Below are 11576 nucleotides of genomic sequence, written 5' to 3'. Positions count from 1 at the left end.
ACATGCCTGTAATTCCAGCAGTTTGGGAAGCTGAGGCAAGAGGATTGCAAGTTTTAGGCTAGCCTTAGCAACTTAATGAGGCCCTAAGCAACTAATTGAGATTCTGTCTCTAAATAAAATACAGAAAAGGGCTGGGGATGTGGTTCAGTGGTTAAGTGCCCCTAGGTTCAATCCCTGTTTAAAAAAGAAAAGAAAATACTAAAGAAAGGATTAATCAAATTTTACCTAAGGCCAAAGATGAAAATAATTTCACTTAATGTGTAGAAGTAGTCCATAGATTATACTAAGAAATGGATTTAGCAACTTCCTGTATTTTGAACCTGTATCAGGAAGTCAACAATAGTTTAAAAGCTGCCTTAATCCTGGCTGGTTTGGCCTTTTAAAAAGCATTGTGAAGCTGGGCTTAGTGAACACTTACATTTCCTGCTACTCAGAAGGCTGGGGAAACTGAGGCAGGGAATCACAAGTTCAAGGCTAGCCTGGGCAACTTTGCAAGATCTTGTTTCAAAATAATTTTTTTGTTTGTTTTTTTCTTTGTTTTAAATAGCTGGAGAGGTAACTCAGTAGTTGAGTGCTTGCCTAGCATGCATTAAGACCCTGGGTTTAATCTCCAACATGACTGCACACAAAAATTATATATATATATATACAAAGTAGAACAACTTGGAATCACTTTTGGAACAAGGTGAGGTTCCAAAAGTGATTCCAAGTGGTTCTAGTTTGCACTTGAATTCCTTGTGTGTCTTCAAGATGCTAGAACAAGACAAACCGGTTTTGCTTACTCATTATCCTTTGTTGATAATTTACCATAGGAAGAAAATGTGGAGTATTGAACTTAGTTCTCTTGGGAATCCAGCACAATATTTTACTTTTTTTTTTTTTTTAATTTAATTGAGACAGGATCTTGCTAAGTTGCCCAAACTGGCCTTCAATTTACAGTCTTTCTGCCTCATCCTCCTGATTCCCTGGAATTCCAGACATGTGCCACTGCGCCCAGCTACTTTTACCTTTCCACAAACAATTCATAATCTTGAATCTAAACACAAAAGCAAATGTTAATAAGGTATGCAAAACAGAAAACAAAAAATGTGTAAATTGGATAATTTTATTTAAAGATAGATAAATTTCAAAATAATAGGTTCAATTACTATCACTTGAATCACTTCAGTAGTAGAAAGAAATGCCAAATTACAAATAAATATGGATAGATATATTATTAGTGCTCATTTCCAGAAATTATGGATGACAGAAAATTAAGAAAAACTGATAGAAGATTCACAAGAAGCAAATATGAAGAAAATATTTAGCTACTATATTACTAATACTACACTTATACACTTGGCATATGTACTATACCTGTTAAGAATCATCAAAGACAATAGTCACCAGGTCATATATTCTCATTTGAGGGAGAATAGCACAATTTTTAATGCCATAATACTTTAAAGGGCCTATGAATATGTTTGGTACATAATTGTGTGAGTGACAAAAGTGAAGTTAACACATCTGCTCAATCAATTAACACTGCCATTTTTTTTTTTTCAATACTGGTGATTGAACCCACAGCTTCACACATGCTAAGTGCTTTACCACTGAACTACACCTACAGCCCCCAAACTGTCATTTTTAATGATTCATTTGACAGAAACTACTGATAAAACTATACACCCATGTGTCAATATAAATACAGAGGGCAAAGAAGGTACTGATACAAAGAACAAATAGAAAAATTATTTTGTAATTTAGTAAGATCTGAGTATTAGCCTTTCTTTTTTTTCACAATAACAAATCTTGAATCTATCAAATGGAAACTCATTCAAGCTCTCTAACCTACTCCTCAGCCAAATATGTATAATTATATGGTCCATTTAGTATAAATGATCTTTGGGAAGCAAAATCTACATTCATTCATGAACTGAAAGTTTTATGCTGATAGTTGTTTGCTGAAAGGGTTTGGTTTTTTGTTTCCATGTCTTGTATTATTTTAGCTATCATATTTAAGCTATTTTAAAATTATACAATGTTTTAAAACATAATTTGTATCAGTATGACTAATGTGAAACCATGTTTTAATGTTTCCTGATATCTAATGTAGGGCTATCTTAAGATAGTAGAACTTTCCAGTTTATATTTAGTATAGTGTAAGATATTAAAACTAAATGTGGATATAAGCACCACTGGGAATTTTATAATATTTCAATTGATAACAATGCACTCAATAATTCTAAGTTTTAAATATGCCATCTGCTTCTCTCTTCTACATGAGCTGCTTGATTGCTTTGGAAGCAATTATTTAACTCTGTTAAAATTCTCTATTATCTTTCTTATTTTGACTCTATTTGATTAAATAGATCAAATTTCTATTTGATTATCTTAATAATAGCAGCCAGCATTTACTAAGAATTTACTGCACTTCAAACACAGGGAAAATCAAGGTAGTGTGGTGGATTGGTTTTCTGTTGGTGTGTACAAATTGCTACTAACTTAGCAATTTAAAACAACGTATTTATTATTATTTCTGTAAATCAGTAGTGTAGGCATAATAGCCTGTATTCTGCTTAAGGTCTCACAAGGCTGTAATCCAGTAATCCAGGTCCAGCCAAGGGCTGGGGATGTGGCTCAGTGGTAGAGTACTTACCTAACATATGTGAGGCCCTGGGCTGAGGCCCTGTGTTCAATCCTCAGCTCTGCACAAAAAAAAAAAAAAAAAAAAAAAAAGCAACAGTCAAACTGTATTCCCATCTGAAAGCTTGACTGGGGAAGAATCTCCTTCCAGGTTCATCCAGATTTTGGCATTTTTAATTTTCTTTCAGTTGTAGGTCTGAGAGTCTTGGTTTCTTATGAGCCATAGGTTGCCCTGGCTGCGCTCCTAGAGGTCACCTGCAGGTGTTTGCTCTGTGGGTCTTTCCAACATAGCTGCTTATTTTAGCAAACAATGAGGAGTGTCTTCAACATCTCTAAATTAACCTGCTAGCCAAACAGTGATATCCTTTCTTCTTTGCCATAGTCTGTGCTTTAAAAGCAGGCCACGAGTTGCACTCAAACTTGAGGAGAAGGGCTTATAAAAAGGTGTGAACACCACACCTTTTTTAATTGTTGGGGGCTATGCTCAACTTTGTCTGTTACCTGCAATGATTAATGTCACAGTTTTTAGAATTTGGCTAAGCTTGGATTTCCAGCTCAGCTATAACACTCTAGCTATGTGACTTCGATCATCTTAGTTTTTTTTTTTTTTTTTTTTTGTACCAGGGATTGAACAGGGGCACTTAACCACCGAGCCACATCCCCAGTGCATTTTTGTATTTTATTAGAGACAGGGTCTCCCTGAGTTGATTAGGGCCTTGCTGAGTTGCTGAGTTGCTGAGGCTGGCTTTGAATTCGAAATCCTCCTGCCTCAGCCTCCCCAGTGCTAGGATTACAGGTATGCATCACCTGACCCAGCAGTCTTTCTCTTTCACTCTTAGTTTCTTTATCTGTGAATAAAGGCAATAACCTCTTTTTTTTTTCTTGGTACTAGGGATTGAATCCACAGGTACTTTACCACTGAACCACATCCCCAGCCCTTTTCACTTTTTATTTTAAGTCAAGGTCTCAAAAGCTGCTTAGGGCCTTACTAAATTGCTGAGGCTAGCCTAGAACTTGCAATCCTCTTGCCTCAGCCTCCTGAGCTGCTGGGATTACAGGTGAGCCCTACCATGCCCAGTGAGGCAATAAGCCTTTCCACTATTTTTCTCCAAAAAATGTAAAATAAGGCTCATAATAGAGTTGCTATAAAGATTAACTTAGCATTTTAATACAATAACTAATAACATGAAAGGCTCAATAAGCCGTTGTTAGTTTTCTTTCTCCTACCGGCCTCAGACTTTTCATGTTTTCTATTTCGGTCTGGATCCATTAGAAGTCCCCATTATTTCAAGCTTCTTAACTTCTACTTATTTAGTCTATGTCCAGGGTTGGTGTACGTGTGTATGTGTGTGTGTGTGTGTGTATACACTGGTATCAAGGGTCATTCAAAACCAATTCTAGATTTAATACCTTTAAACACAAGAATGAGGGGTGGGGGTGTAGCTCAGTGGTAGAGCTTTTGCCTAGCACACACAAGGCCCTGGGTTAGATCCCCAGCACCACACATACACAAAACTAAAACAAAAAACAAAACACAACAGCAGCAACAACAAAATAAGACTGATATTGTTGCAAATGTTATGTCCAACTTAAGCTTGGCAAAATTAATAAAATGATAAATCTATAACATCAGAAAGATAATTATCAGACATAGAGTCCTTGAGAATTTAGAAAACATTGCTGAGATTGGCTTTAATTTCTCCCTCTTAAATCATATTCCATATGCATAAGCTACAAAAGAACATGTTACAGCATAATATTATTCCTGGGCATCCATTCTAGCTAAGTAACCTTGGGCATGTTACTTCAGCTCTATAAAGCTGAGTTCTTTATGGACACGATAGTACCCCCTTCATAGGATCATGTTTAAAATTTACTTAAATGCCATAAAAACTGCACCTAACTCATAATCGGTACTTAAGAAGTGGTTATTATAATAACCATTATAATCTTTACTATCTCATTACTATTAGGAAGACTATATTAGGAAATTCTACAAAATAGGAAGTGGGGCGACACAGCTATGAATGAAGTGGGTGAAGTGAGGCATAAGAAGCCACAAGATCTTAAGTTCTCATAATAATTGAGGATGTGGCTTAGTGGTAGAATATTAGGCTAGCAATCTCAAAAACCTGGGTTCAATCCCAGGGAGACTGAGGGAGGAGGATCCAAGGTTGGTAGGCCAACCTCAGTAACTTAATGAGACCTTCAGCAATTTAATGAGAAACTCTCAAAAGTTAAAAAAAAAAAAGACTGGGGATGTAGCTCAAAGGTAAAGTGTCCCTGGCTTCAATCCACAGTATTTAAAAACAAAATAAAATCAGACCATTTCCCTAGAGAATTTTATATATATATATTTTTTTTCCTAATTCTGTTATCTATTTTTGCTTTATGTTGATTTTCACAGTATTTAGTTATTTTTCCATGAAGACTTCCTCTAACAAACTAAATTATAAATGTTTCCAGGATAGGATTTTCTGTTATTATTGCCATTGTAATTTTTAAGATTCCTTATGAAATCTGGTATAGTACATAGCAGACTTTCAATAATGCTTATTGAATTAGAAAATAAATACTAGTTACTCCTCTTTATTAAATGGTATTTGGTTTAGCAAATATTAATAATTTATGAAATTAATAAATGACATTGAAATTCTTCTTGACTCTTTCATATACCACATCTAATGGGTCAGCAAATCCTATTAGTTCCACTGCAAAATATATCTGGACTAAATACTTCTCACGTCTCATGTAGTACTACCCTGATCCAAGCCATCTTGCCTGCAGGGACTCTGACTGCAGCTGTTGGGCTTTAATACCCTGCTCATTACAGGAAGCACCATTCACAGAAACTTCAGGGTGGATGTTGCTTCCTGGAGTTGCAGTGCAATGATCCTACTTGCCTGTATTACTGCAAAAGCCTCCTAACATCCCCTTTCTGTTTCTGCCTTTGTTCTTTACCAGACTATTTTTTTAGGGGGGGGGGAGCAGTTACCAGGGATTGAACTCAGCGGCACTCAGCCACTGAGCCATATCCCCTGCCTATTTTGTATTTTAGGTCTCACTGAGTTGCTTAGTGTCTCGTTTTGGCTTTGAACTTGCAATCCTCCTGCCTCAGCCTCCAGGGCCTCTGGGATTACAGGCTTGTACCACCACACTCAGTTTACCAGTTTATTCTTAACACAATAGCTCGATCCTGTTAAAACTAAAGTCAGATCATGTTATTTCTCTGCTTAAAATCTTCCAGAAGCTTCCATCTCATTTAAAGTTAAAGATAGAATCCTTGCAAAGCCCTTGACTCACTTTTACCTCTCTGGCTGCATCTCCTTCTATTCCTCTATTTTTCACTCTGCTACTAGTTGCATTGGGCTCCTCACTTTTCCTGGGACGTGCCAGCCATGCTCCTGCCTAAGAGTATGTGCATGTGCTGTTCTTTCTGCTTGGAATATGCCCCCACTCCCATATCCTCAAATATCCACATGGTTAATTCCTTTTGGTCTTTATTCAAATTCCACCTTCTGCTGGATGTGGTGGAGGTGCACATCTGTAATCCTTACTACTTGGGAGACTGAGACAGAAGGACTGCAAGTTCAAGGCCAGCCTGGGTAGTTTAGGGAAAGCCTGTCTTAAAAAAACAAAACAAAACAACAACAACAAAAAAAAAAAACCAGGGGTAGGTGCCACAGTCTGGCTGGGCACAAATCACGAGCCACTCAAGCAGGAACAAACTTTATTTTCCGAACTCCCGCAAACGCCACCCTCGCGGCCCTTCTAGGCACACCACACACCAACCGGGACTCCCACCACCAGAACTTCCCCAACCAACACGAACTCCCCAGGAATCCCCGGGAGAACTCCAAAGTAGCGGGCGCCCCAGGTGGACAGCAGCGATCTATATACAATTGAATACACAACCTGTTTCAATCCAGCATCATCTTAATGGCTCGCCTCTCAACCATTACTTCTGGCAAAATGCCAGGGGCCATTCTGACTCGGCTGTGGCTCTCAACAGGTAGGGGTAAGGGGGTGCTGGCAGTGTAGCAGAGCACTTGCCAGGCATGCCCAAGGCCCTGGGTTCAATCCCCTACACCAAAACAAAACAAAGCAAAACAAACAAAAAACCACCTCACCTTCTTGATGAGGAATTTTTCACATCCATATATCTCATTGCATCACCATGCTCTGTATGCTTTATGCCTTAGCTTTTTATTATTATCTCACCCACTATTTTTACATACTTTTTGTCTGCCTTTCCCCCACAGAATGCACACTGAAGTAGGTAGCTGTATCTGTTATGTTTATCACTTGACCTCCAACACTTGGAACCATGCCTGGTGCAAATAAGTATTCAATAAATACTGGCAGAAATAATGAATGAATGATTGAAGACACAGTGGCTCTTCTAAATATAAACTACTTTCTTCCATACACTAAGCAGAAGAAATAGAGTAGTCTAATGTCTTGAAAACAACTTGCTAGTGATATTATAGGGATCAAAATTTTGGCAAGCCATTATTCATTCATTAGATTTGTGATAAAAATGATAGTCTTTTTCAGTACTGGGAACTGAACCCAGGGCTTCATGCATGCTAGGCAAGCACTCTATATACAATTGGAATATTTTATGTAATAACTATTTGAAATTATTTTTAAAATATGCTACTCTATAATTAAGTAGAACTATAATGACAGAGAGTCAAACATTTATAGAAACAGTTTCTCTTATTTAAAACTTCTCTAGAAAAAGGAAAATTTTCATCTAAAATTTCTTGAGGAAAATTATGGACAATTTAAAAGCCATACCTTTCCAGAAAAACAAAATACACAGTGGAATGGGAATCAATCGGATCAGTGGCCTGAGAATTATAATGCATTTAGGTAGCCAAGGAAAGTTAAAGCCTCTCAAGGGATTTCCACAAGAACCCCTTTATACCCAATTGCTATCATGTACGTGACTTAACACCAATCATTGCTCATAAAGAACTTCCTGAGTAGTTGGAATACAAATTCTTACAACACTGTGCTATTTTTAAATAGAGAAAAAATATCAAACGTGTGGAAATATTTTACAAGCAAAATAAACAGACAAAACGGTATTGAGCATCATGAAACTAGGAAAACTTCACAACATATTCCAAAGTGAAAGATTAGTATGACAATGAATTGCAATTACATAATGATTTTCCTTGGATATTTAAATGCATTATAAAAATCATTTAATTCTCAAGATACTGATCATTTTGGTTCCTGCTTCACCAAGCAATAAAATATCCATGTTTTCTATCCTTATGTTTTTACTCCTGTGAATTCCTGTGCTATAATAAATAAATTTAAAACAACAATAACAAGCTCTTAATCTGAATCTCATTTCAATGTGGAAGTCTTACTTCCAAAAATCTAACTTTAGATTTAGAACCACATATTTCTTTTCCATACTTTCATTTATTTAGCTTGTAAGGCTCTATGTAAAATAAAAATAATAAAAGAAAGAGAACATTGAAGTCAGACTTTTGGAATTGGTGAGGAAAAGGAGGTCCAAAAGGCTGAGAGAGATAATATTTTAATGGTAAAAGTCAATTTCCAATCAGAAACCAGTTTAAGGACTTTTGGTCCAGTGCCCTTTGTCCCACACTCTACTAAGAGAATGCTGTATTAACAAATTACTGAGAAAGTAGAGAATTATATTTAGTGGATGTTCCTATTATTTGAATCCAAAAATTATCAGATTCCTTTCCCAGCTCCCAAGGAAAATTTAGGGCTTTCACTAAAATATGATATATGAAGCATCTCTCACTTGTAAACAAAAACAAACAAACAAAAACTTTGTAAGGAAGATTTTACTTGGTAATAAGGATTTAATAACTCAGGAAATAATGATGCAGATTAATTTATTATTTTAAGCACTCTTTACTAGTTCTCAAATCCAAGTGACAGTTCCCATATTTGGTTGAAAGAATCCAGTGTTTTAGAAAATGTATAGCTCATTTTCATGTATTCCTCCTTCATAAATATGTAAAAGCCTATTTCTATTCTTCTAAGTTTATCCCAACTTACTTTGAAGATCAGTATGCATAGCAAAAAAATTTTTTTAAAAAGGTAAAATGAGTTTAAGCAACACATTTACAAAGTATAAGTATTTCTGTGTCTATTACAAATGGAAAGTCAGATTACTGACAGGATTCTTTCCCCCCACAGATCTCTACAACAAGCATATATCAAATCAGTGAGCAAACAGAAAGCTTGTATAAATGGCTTTGTCTTTATGATTAAACTGGCTCACTGCTGTGTGCCAATGAATGCTGCTTCCATTCTGGGTGTCAGCACATCTCTTTGGTTAATGGCATCTGAGCTCCGCTCTGACTGACTTATTATTTACTGCCTTTCTAAAATACCTGATTTTTGCTCCAGTATGTTAGAGACTACTTCAATTACTCACTACTTGCCCCCAGCATAAGGCTAATTTTTGTCAAAAATTATGATTCCTTTAAATGGTGGAACCAGCATTCTAATTCTAATTCTAAATCTCTTATCATAACGAAGAGTTGGGAAAAAATCTTCCTACATCAGTATTCCTTACCCCTCTGGCACACATCCTCATTCTCAAATAGACATCCAGAATATCCAATGAATATTTATCAAGGACTTTCTGGGTCCTACAAACTAGCTGTAAGCAAGGCTGATTCAGTGCCTGCTCTTATGGAACTCACAAATTGAGAGAAGAGAGACATTAAACAATTATAGAAATTGTTTGACAACAGTTAGGATATGTGTCATGGAAAGGTAAAAGTGATGCAAGCTTCTAAAGATGAGTATACTTTCATGTAGGTGAATGGAGAAGAACATTTGCCCAAAGAAGCAGCATTTAAATTGAAGAAAGAACAGTTGGCCAGGGAAGAGAGTATTAGTGGTAAAGAGTCCCAGGCAGAGGAAATAGCTCCCAGAATGAGGTTCTGAGGCACGAGAGAGCTGGGTGAGCGGAGGGAACAGGGGTAACCAGCATATAAGGGTACAAGTAGGCCTAAACCAGACCATATGGGAACGTTAGGTCATATTGAAATTTGAAATTTATTATAAGATATAATAGGGGCTTTGGGAACAATGTCACAAGCATGTTTTTAAAAGATCAAGTTGACCACTCTGAGGAGAATAAAATTAGTGAGGGTGATCATGATAAATTGTGGCACTAGCAGTTGAGAGCATCCAAGTGGTCTAGATGTTAGGCCAAAGAGATGGCAGTAAAAACTAAGAGCTGTAGACAAATGTGTCAGTTAGCTTGAGCTGCCATAACAAACTACCACAATACAAGTGGCTTAAATGATAGAAGTTTATTCCTCACTGTTCTGAAGGCTGGAAGTCGGAGATTAGTGTTCCAGCATGGTCTGGTTCTGGCAAAGGCTCTCTTCCTGGCTTATAGATGCCAAATAATAGCCATTATGAAACAGGAACCTCAGTTATACAATTGTAAGGACTCAAATTGCACCAATAACCAGTGAGCTTGGAAGAGGATCCTGAGATTAGATCACAGTCAACCCTGACACCTTTATGTCAGTCCAGTGAGACTCTGAGCAGATATCTGACAGAGGTGTCTGTTCCCACACCACTGACTGACTCATGGAAACTGAGAAAATAAATTTGTGTTCTTTAAGATGTTAAGTTTGTGATAATTTGCTATGCAGCAATAGGAAACTAACACATAAAGTCAATATGCAAAAATTTAATTTTTTAATTTATTGGCAACAAACAAAAATTTTTTAAAATTTTAAGTTGCCAGTTACAATTATGAAAAAATATCAAATACTTATGAAATAAATCCAATGAAAGAGTGCAAGACCCCTTTCATAGAAACCATAGACCTTTATTAAAAGAAATTGAAGACAATCTAAGTAAATGGATATGTATGCTGTGTTCATGGATTGAAAGTGTCAATGCTATAAATAGGTTACTCTCCCCAAATGAAATCAATAGGCTCAATGCAATCCCATTGAAAATCCCAACTGGTTTTATGTGTATGTGTGTGTGAATAGCAGCGACCTAATTCTAAAATGAATATGAAAATCCATGCAGTCAAGAATAGCCACAACACTCTTAAAAGGTGAGAAGACTTACTTGTCATGAAGGTTTCTTAAAACCACAATATAATATGGCATGATAATAATATAGTTAAGTGTTAGTATGAGAATAGACAAATAGAATCATCAAAGACAATAGTCTTTTTTTTTTTCCCTGGTACTGGGGATTGAACTTCAGGGGCACTCAACCACTGAGCCACAACCCAAGCCCTATTTTGTATTTTATTTTGAGACAGGGTCTCACTGAGTTGCTTAGCACCTCGGTTTTGCTGAGGCTGGCTTTAAACTCACAATACTCCTGCCTCAGACTCCAGAGCCTCTGGGATGACAGGTGTGCACCTCCATGCCCTGCTAATAGAGAGTCTTGAAGCATACCCATGAATATATAAACACTGGATTTATAAAAAAATGTCACTCTGCATAGAAGTAAAAAAAAAAATTGGTCTTTTCAAATAAATAGTGCTGACTCTGATAGTAATGTAGGGGGGGAAAAAGAAAGAAACTTGATCCCTACTTTATGCCCTGCACAAAAAATTAAGTTCATACGAATTATAGATCTAAATGTTCAAGGGAAAATAATGAAGCTTATAGATGATAACATAGAAGAATATTTTACTCTAAGACACAAAAGAACCTCTTATGGGAAAAGTTGGATACATTTGAGTGCATTAAAATTAGGAGCATTTGTTTATCAAATGACAGCATTAAGAGATTGGAAAGGCAAGCCACAGGGTGGGAGAAGGCATTTATATTATATGCAACTAAAAAAGTTTATACATGAAATACTTCAGATGATAAAAATTTTAAAACTTCCTACAAAGCAGAAATGAAAAAAATGGGTGATTCAATAGAAAAATTATTCAGACCCTCAAATAGGCGCTT

General features: G+C 36.4%; 1 non-coding gene across 1 annotated transcript; it reads left to right on the top strand.

The window, feature by feature from the left end:
• The first annotated feature begins 4058 nt into the window (after positions 1–4058).
• On the top strand, positions 4059–4131 carry Trnaa-agc (transfer RNA alanine (anticodon AGC)). The gene has a single exon. It is a non-coding gene; the product is annotated as a tRNA-Ala (tRNA).
• Positions 4132–11576: the final 7445 nt, after the last annotated feature.

This window comes from Marmota monax, unplaced genomic scaffold, assembly GCF_021218885.2.
Source record: "Marmota monax isolate L192 unplaced genomic scaffold, Marmota_monax_Labrador192_F-V1.1 WCK01_AAM20220418_F8-fsc00015, whole genome shotgun sequence".
Lineage (NCBI taxonomy): Eukaryota > Metazoa > Chordata > Mammalia > Rodentia > Sciuridae > Marmota > Marmota monax.
This window is presented reverse-complemented; position numbering and strand designations above follow the sequence as displayed.